Source organism: Papaver somniferum, chromosome 8 (assembly GCF_003573695.1).
Source record: "Papaver somniferum cultivar HN1 chromosome 8, ASM357369v1, whole genome shotgun sequence".
Classification (NCBI taxonomy): Eukaryota; Viridiplantae; Streptophyta; class Magnoliopsida; order Ranunculales; family Papaveraceae; genus Papaver; species Papaver somniferum.
In genome coordinates, this window is record NC_039365.1 from 62,425,357 (window position 1) to 62,436,251 (window position 10,895).

General features: G+C 38.9%; 1 long non-coding RNA gene across 1 annotated transcript; it reads left to right on the plus strand.

Annotated features, from left to right (window-relative positions):
• Window positions 1–8,469: 8,469 nt before the first annotated feature.
• Window positions 8,470–9,812, plus strand: LOC113303460. Its single transcript, XR_003337514.1, has 2 exons — window positions 8,470–8,868; window positions 9,090–9,812. It is a non-coding gene; the product is annotated as an uncharacterized LOC113303460 (long non-coding RNA).
• The last annotated feature ends 1,083 nt before the right edge of the window (window positions 9,813–10,895 follow it).

Sequence of the window (10,895 nt, forward strand, 5' to 3'; positions counted from 1 at the left end):
AAAAAAACGATGTATATATTCAGAAAAAAAAAAAATATCAGAAAAATACCAAAAAAAATCAAGTATTTATCAATTCCATCATCTCTTGTTCCAAAAATAAAAAGAGATTTGTCAATGTAAATAGAAGTCATGTAAAGAGTCATCTTTTGTTGTTTCATTGTAATAAGCAAGGAGGGTGTATGCCATTGATGTACAACGCGAGTAATTGTGAAATACCTCCAACTCATTCACAATTCTCGTAAAGTCCGGACAGCTAGCTAGATTTCGACCTCAGTTCTTAGCCTGAGAAACTATCTCTTGGTGATTAGTAGTCATGACTTCAGATCTTTCGTTACACATGTGTAGATACACTTTACACTCTTATCACATGTCTTTTTTTGTTATCAGTGCTAGGATTGTGCCTTCGATAGCTAGATTGACATCTCCATTTTGCTGTGAGCTTAAACTGTTTTGCACATGTCACGTTTGATGGAATCTGAGCTTATATTTTGACCTAGAACTTTGTAGGTACGTTCTAAGCAAACCTTCACGAGACTTCAACTCGTCCACTAGGGACACTTAGTGGTTTAAAAGGCTTAGTGCATACGCTAAATGCATTCGAGAGACCAGCGACAGTGGTATAGTTAGGATTTCCTTAGTTTTGTTTTACTTGAGGACAAGTAAAATTCAGGTTTGGGGGTATTTGATGAGTGCCAAATATTGTATATATTTATCCCTTTTTCTTTGGCATTTAACTCATCTTTTGTGCATTAATTCTACATTTTATCCCATATTCTGTATTTTCATTGTTTTCAAGAATAAATATTTTTATTAATTAATTTTGCATTTTTAGGTAATAAATAAAGTTCGGATGAGTCGCGGAGCGAAAAGAGCAGAAAAGTAGTGAAAAGCCGGGAGAAATTACGCAAGGAAGCCGCGAAGAATGGTGCGCACAACCTCATTTTCTACACACAAAAGCGCCTCCGTTCTCAGCCGTCAGATCAGTTCCCAGAAGCATCTGATGGTCGCTCCTTCATAGAGCATCAAAATCTGAAGTCTCTGCCAAGCACCACAGCGCTGAAATTCCAAGCCTTCAGATTAGATGGTTGTTGAATCCAACGGTCGCTCCCTTGCTGTTCATCAACGTTTGATATCTCCGCCTTACACTACAACACCTAACCCCATCTAGAGCCGTTAACTTCGTTGTATAAAAAAATCCAGCGGTCGCTACAAGCTTCACTTCATCTCACCGTCCGATTGATCTTTCATCTCCCTATCCCACGGCGCAGCGTCGCAGATCATCACACTCGATACACTCGCCTCACACCCTAGCGACCGAGCACCTACACCTCAACCAAACGCACCCTTCCCTTCTCCATCGAACCATCTCCTCCATCACCCCCTCTGCAGAACCGCCATGCCCCGTACCACCACCATGTCCGTCTCCATCACCACCACCTCACCCCAAATCACTCCACTATTTTCTCCCCAAATCACTCTACCTATACCCATCATCACTATCACGTTTTACATCAACTAATCTCCTCAATTTCTCATCTCTGCCGACTGAAAACCTAGGTGAGAAATTGAAGATATAAGTTGATGTTAGAGCAGCAATTGGAGCGGGAGATGACTCAGGAAGAGAAATAGAAGGATGGGTCGACGAGATGGAGCGAGAATTTCATCAACAGTAGGTAATTGGCAAAACCTAATTTTACTGACTTTGGGGAAAATTGGGGGAAAACCTAATTTTGTGTAATGGGTATAAATTGGTGTTGGGGGAAGCATTAGAAAGACACTATTTACCTCTCTGGACTAGCCAGTAGAGAATTGGTTCAAATTTTATTTTTCAGTGTTCTTCTCAGTTAACAGTGCAAGTTGCTTATGTGTTGAATTATCTGATATGTGCTAGTTATGTATGAATTATCTATGTTAGTGTATGCATGTTGTCACTTCATGGTTAGCATGAGCTAATCATCTTCAGGCCAAGGCTCAGTGAAGCCTTGTGCACTGTCAAGTGTGAATGAGCTAGTTGGTTACTTCCTGTTGCTGTGTTGTGAATGTGTATTTGAGAGAGGCCAATGCTCATAGAGCCTGTGATTGGCTGTACTGTCAAAAGACAGCCAATGCTAGGGGTAGACTAGTGAGCAAGTTGGTGTTCTTTCATTTCTAGTTGTATGCTTAGGAATGAACTTAACCTAGACCATGTCACTTGATTAGGATACAAGGTGGATCATATGCCTTGGCTTACCACCACTACTAGATTAGGAATTTTCAGAAAAATCGGTTTGACAATATGGGTACAAACCAAATCTAGGTTAAGTTCCTAATCTAGTGTTTTGCACATGTCACGTTTGATGGAATCTGAGCTCATATTTTGTCCTTAGGTTTTGTAGGCACACCTCTGGTAAACCTTCACGAGACTTCAACTCGTCCACTAGGGACACTTAGTGGTTTAAAAGGCTTAGTGCATACGCTAAATGCATTCGAGAGACCAGCGACAGTGGTATAGTTAGGATTTCCTTAGTTTTGTTTTACTTGAGGACAAGTAAAATTCAGGTTTGGGGGTATTTGATGAGTGCCAAATATTGTATATATTTATCCCTTTTTGTTGGCATTTTAACTCACCTTTTGTGCATTAATTCTACATTTTATCCCATATTCTGTATTTTCATTGTTTTCAAGAATAAATATTTTTATTAATTAATTTTGCATTTTTAGGTAATAAATAAAGTTCGGATGAGTCGCGGAGCGAAAAGAGCAGAAAAGTAGTGAAAAGCCGGGAGAAATTACGCAAGGAAGCCGCGAAGAATGGTGCGCACAACCTCATTTTCTACACACAAAAGCGCCTCCGTTTTCAGCCGTCAGATCAGTTCCCAGAAGCATCCGATGGTCGCTCCTTCATAGAGCATCAAAATCTGAAGTCTCTGCCAAGCACCACAGCGCTGAAATTCCAAGCCTTCAGATTAGATGGTTGTTGAATCCAACGGTCGCTCCCTTGCTGTTCATCAACGTTTGATATCTCCGCCTTACACTACAACACCTAACCCCATCTAGAGCCGTTAACTTCGTTGTATAAAAAAATCCAGCGGTCGCTACAAGCTTCACTTCATCTCACCGTCCGATTGATCTTTCATCTCCCTATCCCACGGCGCAGCGTCGCAGATCATCACACTCGATACACTCGCCTCACACCCTAGCGACCGAGCACCTACACCTCAACCAAACTCACCCTTCCCTTCTCCATCGAACCATCTCCTCCATCACCCCCTCTGCAGAACCGCCATGCCCCGTACCACCACCATGTCCGTCTCCATCACCACCACCTCACCCCAAATCACTCCACTATTTTCTCCCCAAATCACTCTACCTATACCCATCATCACTATCACGTTTTACATCAACTAATCTCCTCAATTTCTCATCTCTGCCGACTGAAACCCTAGGTGAGAAATTGAAGATATAAGTTGATGTTAGAGCAGCAATTGGAGCGGGAGATGACTCAGGAAGAGAAATAGAAGGATGGGTCGACGAGATGGAGCGAGAATTTCATCAACAGTAGGTAAATTAATTTTTCACCAAAACCTAATTTTACTGACTTTGGGAAAAATTGGGGAAAACCAAAATTATGTGTATGGGGTATAAATGGGTGTTGGGGGAAGTATTAGAAAGAGACTATTTACCTCTCTGGACTAGCCAGTAGAGAATTTGCTAAAATTTTATGAACTTCAAATTTCAGTGTTTTTCTCAGTTAACAGTTGCAAGTTGCTTATGTGTTGAGTTATCTGATATGTTGCTAGTTATGTATGAATTATCTATGTTAGTGTATGTATGTTGCCACTCCATGGTTAGCATGAGCTAATCAGCCTCAGGCCAAGGCTCAGTGAAGCCTTGTGCACTGTCAAGTGTGAATGAGCTAGGATAGTTACTTCCTGTTGCTATGCTTTGATTGTGCAAATGAGAGATGTCAATGTTCATAGAGCCTGTGATTAGCTGTACTGTCAAAAGACAGCCAATGCTAGGGGTAGACTTGTGAGCAAGTTGGTGTTCTTCCATTTCTAGTTGTATGCTTAGGATTGAACTTAACCTAGACCATGTCACTTGATTAGGATACAAGGTGGATCATATGCTTTGGCTTGCCCACCACTTCTCTTTTAATCAATCTTAATTTCAGTCACTTTTAATTTCAGTCTTGTATGCTTGTATCACCTGTTACTTTTCTTGCCTTTCATTTTCTTGCATTTTATAACTATTGTGCACTGAAGTCAGTGCACTGAACACAATCCTGCCTCTTGCCCTTGGCTGCCAAGCCTTGGTTGTTTGTTGCTTTTCTTAACTGCTTCTTTATTGCCTTTCCCTGCATTTTTGGTTCTTTGCTTATCTTTCCCTGCTGTGGTTCTTAGCCTGTTTCTCTATTGCTTTACCTTGTGTTCTTGTTTGTATGCCTGAAACCTTGGTTGCCTTTAGCTCACTGCCATAGTGCATTGCCACTCTTATTAGCCTAGGAAAACTTCTTATATGCTCCTCTCCCTGTGGACAAACCCCTACTCATCATTATATTATAAATCTTGACCTTGTATACTTGCAAGTGTTTTGTGTGCTTTTCATTTTCACACCAATACTTGAACTTATCTATCACTCAAGTCTATCTACTGTATCTCCTACTCTTGAGACAAGGTCGTATAAGTATAATAATTTTCATACATACACATTTGTTATTTCGAGCCGAGTTTACTCGCATATCATTTTCTCGAAATACGTGTTGGTAAGCTTTCGCTTTAACCACTTTTCATCTTTATCCATGACAAAAGTCATGATGACGTTTCAATCTTGAAAATGGCTTTGATGACGATAGTCGTGAATAACGATAGTTATAACATTATAGAAGAATGTTTCAATGATTGAAATGTAAAGTTGAGATTATATAATCAACTATGGATATAAGAATATATAGTGTGTTTGCACATTAGTATATAAATCCATGTGACGGAAACCAAGTGTGTGCACTCGTGCGTACGGTATTGGTAAAGGAGACAGGTTATGTACGCGTACCCATACACGTACTAGCGGAAGTTTTCGAACCGAAAATTTCTGCTGAGTTTGTAAGTTTGCAAACTGTTAAACCAGTCACCTCAGGTACGCGTACCCGTACGCCACTGTCGGAAGTTTTCGAACCGAAAATTTCTGCTGGGTTTGTAAACTCAAATCTGGTAGCTCAGGTACACGTACCCGTACGCGTACCCAAGCTGGTTATTTCTCAAATCGGAAGTTCATGAACTTAAAACAATAAATCAATAAGGAATGCAATCTTTGCAAACTGTGGCTATATTGTTCATGAATTGAATCAAGTGAATCAAACCGATTATGTTTCAATTGTGTTTATTCATAAAGACCTAAGAAATTGAACAACTCTTCAACTAGTTCTTTTGAAGTCATTTGAACTAGTTGTGAAGAAGATGAATATGGTTGATATGAAAGTTCTCATATGGCTAACCACTAGTTAACTATTTCTGAACCAACCAAATGTACACGTTTAGGTACGCTTACTCAAACCTAAATGAAATATATTACACTTGTGTGTGACAAGCTAAGTTTCGATCTAACGGTTGAAAGATGTTAGCTTGGTTAAATCAGGTTTTTCATCTAACGGTGAATATTGAATGCTTTGTTACCAAGGTAACTTAGATTGCAAACCCTGATTTGAAAACTATATAAAGGAAAACTCTAGCAACTGGAAAAACTAATCCCCACACCTCCTGTGTGATACTAGTTGGTTTAGCTAGACTCGGTTCTCCTTTAACCTTAGGTTTCTTCTCGAGACCCTATAGGTTAACGACTGAAAGACTTCATTGATATTGTGAAGCCAGACAAAACTACTTATCTTGTAGTTATGCGATCCGATCTTGCCATTTTCTATCGTACGAGTTCAATTGAATAATTGGCTTGAGATTATATCTCCGATAGGGCAAGATAAAAAGAAATCACAAACATCTTCGTCTCATCGTTTGTGATTCCGCAACATCTTGTTTTGCTATCATACGATTAAGATTGTTGTGAGGTGATTGATAATTCTAGGTTGTTCTTCGGTAATATAAGTCCGGGTTATCGATTAGTTCCCGTTCCCCTTGATTTATCAAAAGACGGAACAAAACTCTTAAGTTTATCCGTGGGAGACTGATTCATCTATCGTAGACTTTTCTGTGTGATACAGATTTGTTTATTCAAGTCTTCAACTTTGGGTCGTAGTAACTCTTGGTTATGGGTGAGATCAGCTAAGGGAATCAAATGCGTAGTATCCTGCTGGGATAAGAGACATAAGGAGCGCAACTGTACCTTGAATCAGTGTGATATTGATTAGGGTTCAACTACAGTCCAGACCGAAGTTAGTTTGTAGTAGGCTAGTGTTTGTAACGGCTTAATACAGTGTGGTGTTCAATCTAGACTAGGTCCCGGGGTTTTTCTGCATTTGCGGTTTCCTCGTTAACAAAATTCTGTTGTCTGTGTTATTTATACTCTGCATTATATTTTGTTATATAATTGAAATATCACAGGTTGTGCGTTGTATCGATCAATAGTTAAATCCAACCTTTGGTTGTTGATTGGAAATTGATTGATCCTTGGATATGGTATTTGGTACCATCCAAGTTTATATTCTTTGTATTTGATAAAGACTCACAAATTTCTATTTGCTTGAGTAAAGATCAAATCAAAAGATTGAGATATAGTGCTCTTTGATATACTTTTATATAGATTGAGTCTGATTGTCTAGTTGATTCTTTAGTAAGTATATTGGGTGAGGTTGTTAGACCCCCGCATTTTCAGCCTCACGTTCCGAGAGCAACATGTCAAACCGTCATATACGTCAAGAACGTGACACCGCACACGGGAGGAATGAAATTCTTGATGGACGATGAATCGGCCGAAATAATGAGAGAATAGTAAAAAATACAAGAAATGATCATCAACACAGTCAAGATGCTCATAACAATGATCGTTACTTACCTGATGACGGAAATTATCACATGGATGAGCAAGATAGGCGATCCGGGCCGAGCCATAGACGGCCCAAAAGGCGTTGGCATAGGGACGATCACGTCACCAGGGACAATTCAAAAAGATCTAGGCGTGAGAAAGACCGTCCAGAAAGAAGAACATACCCACTCAGGAAAGAACGTATACGTAGAAAAACTGAGGGAGACTCACCATGAAGCGAGGAGTTCAACAGAAGGAAACTCAGTGAAATGACTGAAAAGTGTTGACTCGAAAATAATGAATTCACCATTTTTTGATAAAATAAAACGTTTCCTTCCGCCTTTAAACTTCACCCTACCTCAGTTCAAGGAGTTATTTGATGGAATGAATGAAGATCCAGTGGAGCATGTCCAACATTTCCAAGCTTCAACGAGTCTGTAGGGATATTGCGACGAACTACTCTGCAAGACCTTCCAAATAACATTAACTGGTAAAGCTTTAACTTGGTTTTCGCAATTAGAACCAAATTCAATCTAAAACTTTGAAATGTTGTCAGATGCATTTTTCGAGCAGTACAAAATTAATCTCGAGAACAAAAAGGGGAATAACCACTTGTTCCTCTTGCAACATGAGGTAAATGAAAATATTTTGGATTTCACGTGAAGGTTTCATCAAGAGGTTAGTGAAGTTGGAAAAGTTGATGCCAGCCTAGTAATTGAAGCGTACAAGAATGTTTTATCCTGTGATGAACAATTCCTTAACCATCCAACCAGTCAGAACATTCAAGGAGTTGTATGACAGGGCAGACAGATACGGAAGATCTGAGAAATAAAAAAAAGTCCAAGATGTCACGAACATCAAAAGGGCCTAGAGCCGAAGGACATGCCACACCATGACAACAATTTGAGGGATATTCCAAAAATAAAAATCATGATGGACCCACAAATAGAGATGGCAACGGAAAAGATACCAGATTATAAGCCCATGGCCATCTAACAAGTGAGGATCAGATATAATAGATTTATTTCATGCTTCACCTGGGGGCGTCTTTGCTATTTGGAAATATATCTATAAATAATGGGCGGCTAAATTGTCTCCAAGCACACAATAAAAAACAATTTTTTTAAAGAATTCGAACAGTTGAAGACATTTTTTCAGTATCATTTCGAGTAATTGGGGCGGCTGAGGTTGAACGAAAGAACGCCTGGGGAGGTAATTCCTCACCAATTGTTACATTATAAATCGAGTTTACAATCACGATTGAGAACACTTTTGCATGTATATATTAATAAAATACTGAAGGCAACATAAACAGATAGAAGTCAAGCCCCATTACTATGTATCTTGGGCAATTAAAATCATAAGTAAAGTAAAGCAAGAGTCTTATGCCCACGAGATCTGCATGGTAAAACAAAGAGCTGGTGGGACTCTAACTAGTGAAGTCTGCTCACTAAGTGAGATCTATGTGACACTTCAAAGTTCACAGAGATCAGACTCATGCTTAGGATGTAATCTGCATCATGTTCTAGTATTTTAAGCTCATAAATTTGTGTTCAAATCGACCACCAACACACCACAACTTTTAAATCGATCATGTAACTCAGTCTCAAACATCATCTTCATCGTCTACTTAGTCTGGCAAAAAATCAACAATAAAACCCATCTGTTAAATTTCTTGTTGAATGATTTCAGGAATCAGTTTTAAGAATTTCAATCCCCTTGTTTCTTCTTCCTTATTTAAGCCCTAACTCAATTATTCTCATCTTATCTTCTTTTTCATTGGTACCACCAGTTATCATCGACCAATACCCATTATCGATTTCATTCTATCAATTTCAACTTTGAATTTCAAGCACCATCTTCTTTGTCTAATCAACTTGCTCTTCCCTGATTCACTCATAGCCACCAAATTTGACTGTAAGAACTCTAACCCACTCTCAATCAACAAAAGCCTCTGTCGAATCATAACTATTCATCTACCAGACAATCAACTGCATTCTTCATTTTCCGATTCACAATTTCTAGGGTTTTAGAAGCTACAAATCTTCGTTTAACCCTCTTTCACTTCAATTTTTCTCGATTTGCCTCTCGAGGTTTATCATCTGTGCTATTTTAATTTTTTTCATTTTCAATTTCAGGTGGAGTCGTGGAGAAGAATCAGGTTGTATTTTGTGAAGTTCATAGGATAAATCAGAGTAAGCTTGCGTTCAGTTTATCATAGGATAAACCAATACGTGGCATAAACTAAAGGATTACATGGTAATTTTACATTTCATTTTCTCATCTGGCCGAGAAATTGACTTTTCTAACGTTTTTGGATGGAAAACATCCAATAAGCCTATATTTGTAAATGGGAAAAAAACGGGAATACATTTTTAAATCGGATGTAAATTCAGGAGTACATCTGTTTATAATCCAAATATTAAAGAGCTCGTAGATAAACTGTGATCAAGGATGAAGTCGGCAGAAAATAAGAAATAAAAAAGAAAAATACTATTACAATAGAACCGTACCTGCATTGTGTGTGTTGGATATTGATCTTCGTTACCGATTCTCCAATAATACAACTCGTGTATTATCCACCGATCCGTTACAACTCTTTGTAACACGGTTTTCACTTATGTATTATATCTCGTAATACCAACAACAAAAACAAGAAAAGAGATGATCAATCACAAAACTTAAACAGACTTACTTGGGTGTATTGAGGCGAGTAATCTCTTTGCTTAAGACATTTGATGCCTGTATATAATGTTGTTACAGATTTAGCGGCATATGTCTCCAACATTCAACAATACCTCGATGTTTTTCGCAGCACTTCGATAACACCGAACATCGAACACGAATAAATGTAGCACAAACTCTTCTTTAACTCTTGAAGACACATGCAAACTCATAAATTTCTAATACTAGTTTTATGACTCTAAAAACAACATACTTGCAATGGAGAATGAGTGGGGTTTATATAGGTTTAGAGGTGACTCTTGGAGAAGTCCTTTCATGAAAAGTCACAATCCTTAGTGGAAAGTGACATCCCTTGGGATAAGATACTAATGTTGAAAAGACTCAAGTGAGTTGACACACCTATTCATATTTCTATTCAAAAATTCCAACAGTGTGACTTAAGAGGTAGGAAGCAATTTCTTGCTAAGACACATGAAACGTGCTGTGAGAATCATTCTGGAGAAAGAAGTTTGGCGCATAAGTTTTTCTCCTCAAGGGTACTTTTGGCCTCATATCTAGAGTAACATAAAAGAGTGTATAAGAAGCATTGTTAGCTACATGACCTCTTATGAAGAGTCCAGCAAAAAAGCCGCATCTAGCCGTGAGTCAGTAGCTATTTCGCACTACACATGGGGGCGTCTACTACTCGCTAGTTGAAATTGAGTACGTCACCAAATGGCTCGAAGCGGTAGATTTGGTGAAAATGGAGGCTCTACACGTCCGCAAATTCATCTGGGAATACCAATAGTTAGTTAGGTTCGGGCTGATCAACATCTTACAGATTGTCCTTTGGAGCGGCAAGCTCGAGCTGATCAACATTAAAAGGATAATTCTCGGACATCGTAGGACTATACTCCGGGGAGTCACATTCCACATTTCCAGCACTGGCGAGGATAGGAGCATCTTTGGGATCATCCGTTACAGTTTTCGCTGGGAAATTAAGCTAAGAGGTGAGGCTTGCTTCCGGCTGACACCTTTGCGTTATTCTTCTATGAAATTGGCACAAAATTATAAGTGATCTAAGGTATCAGTAGATAAGTATTATTGAAATTCTATACCAAGAAACAAAAAACACCAAGCATGTAAAGATAATAGAAGCAGGCAAGTGAATTCAGGGGAATACAATCAGACAGATCCAGGAATCATACAAACGGATCGAGAAGTACGCAGTAGGAGAAAGGGTCGTACATAAGAGTCATTCGACTTAGTGGATTGGTTTG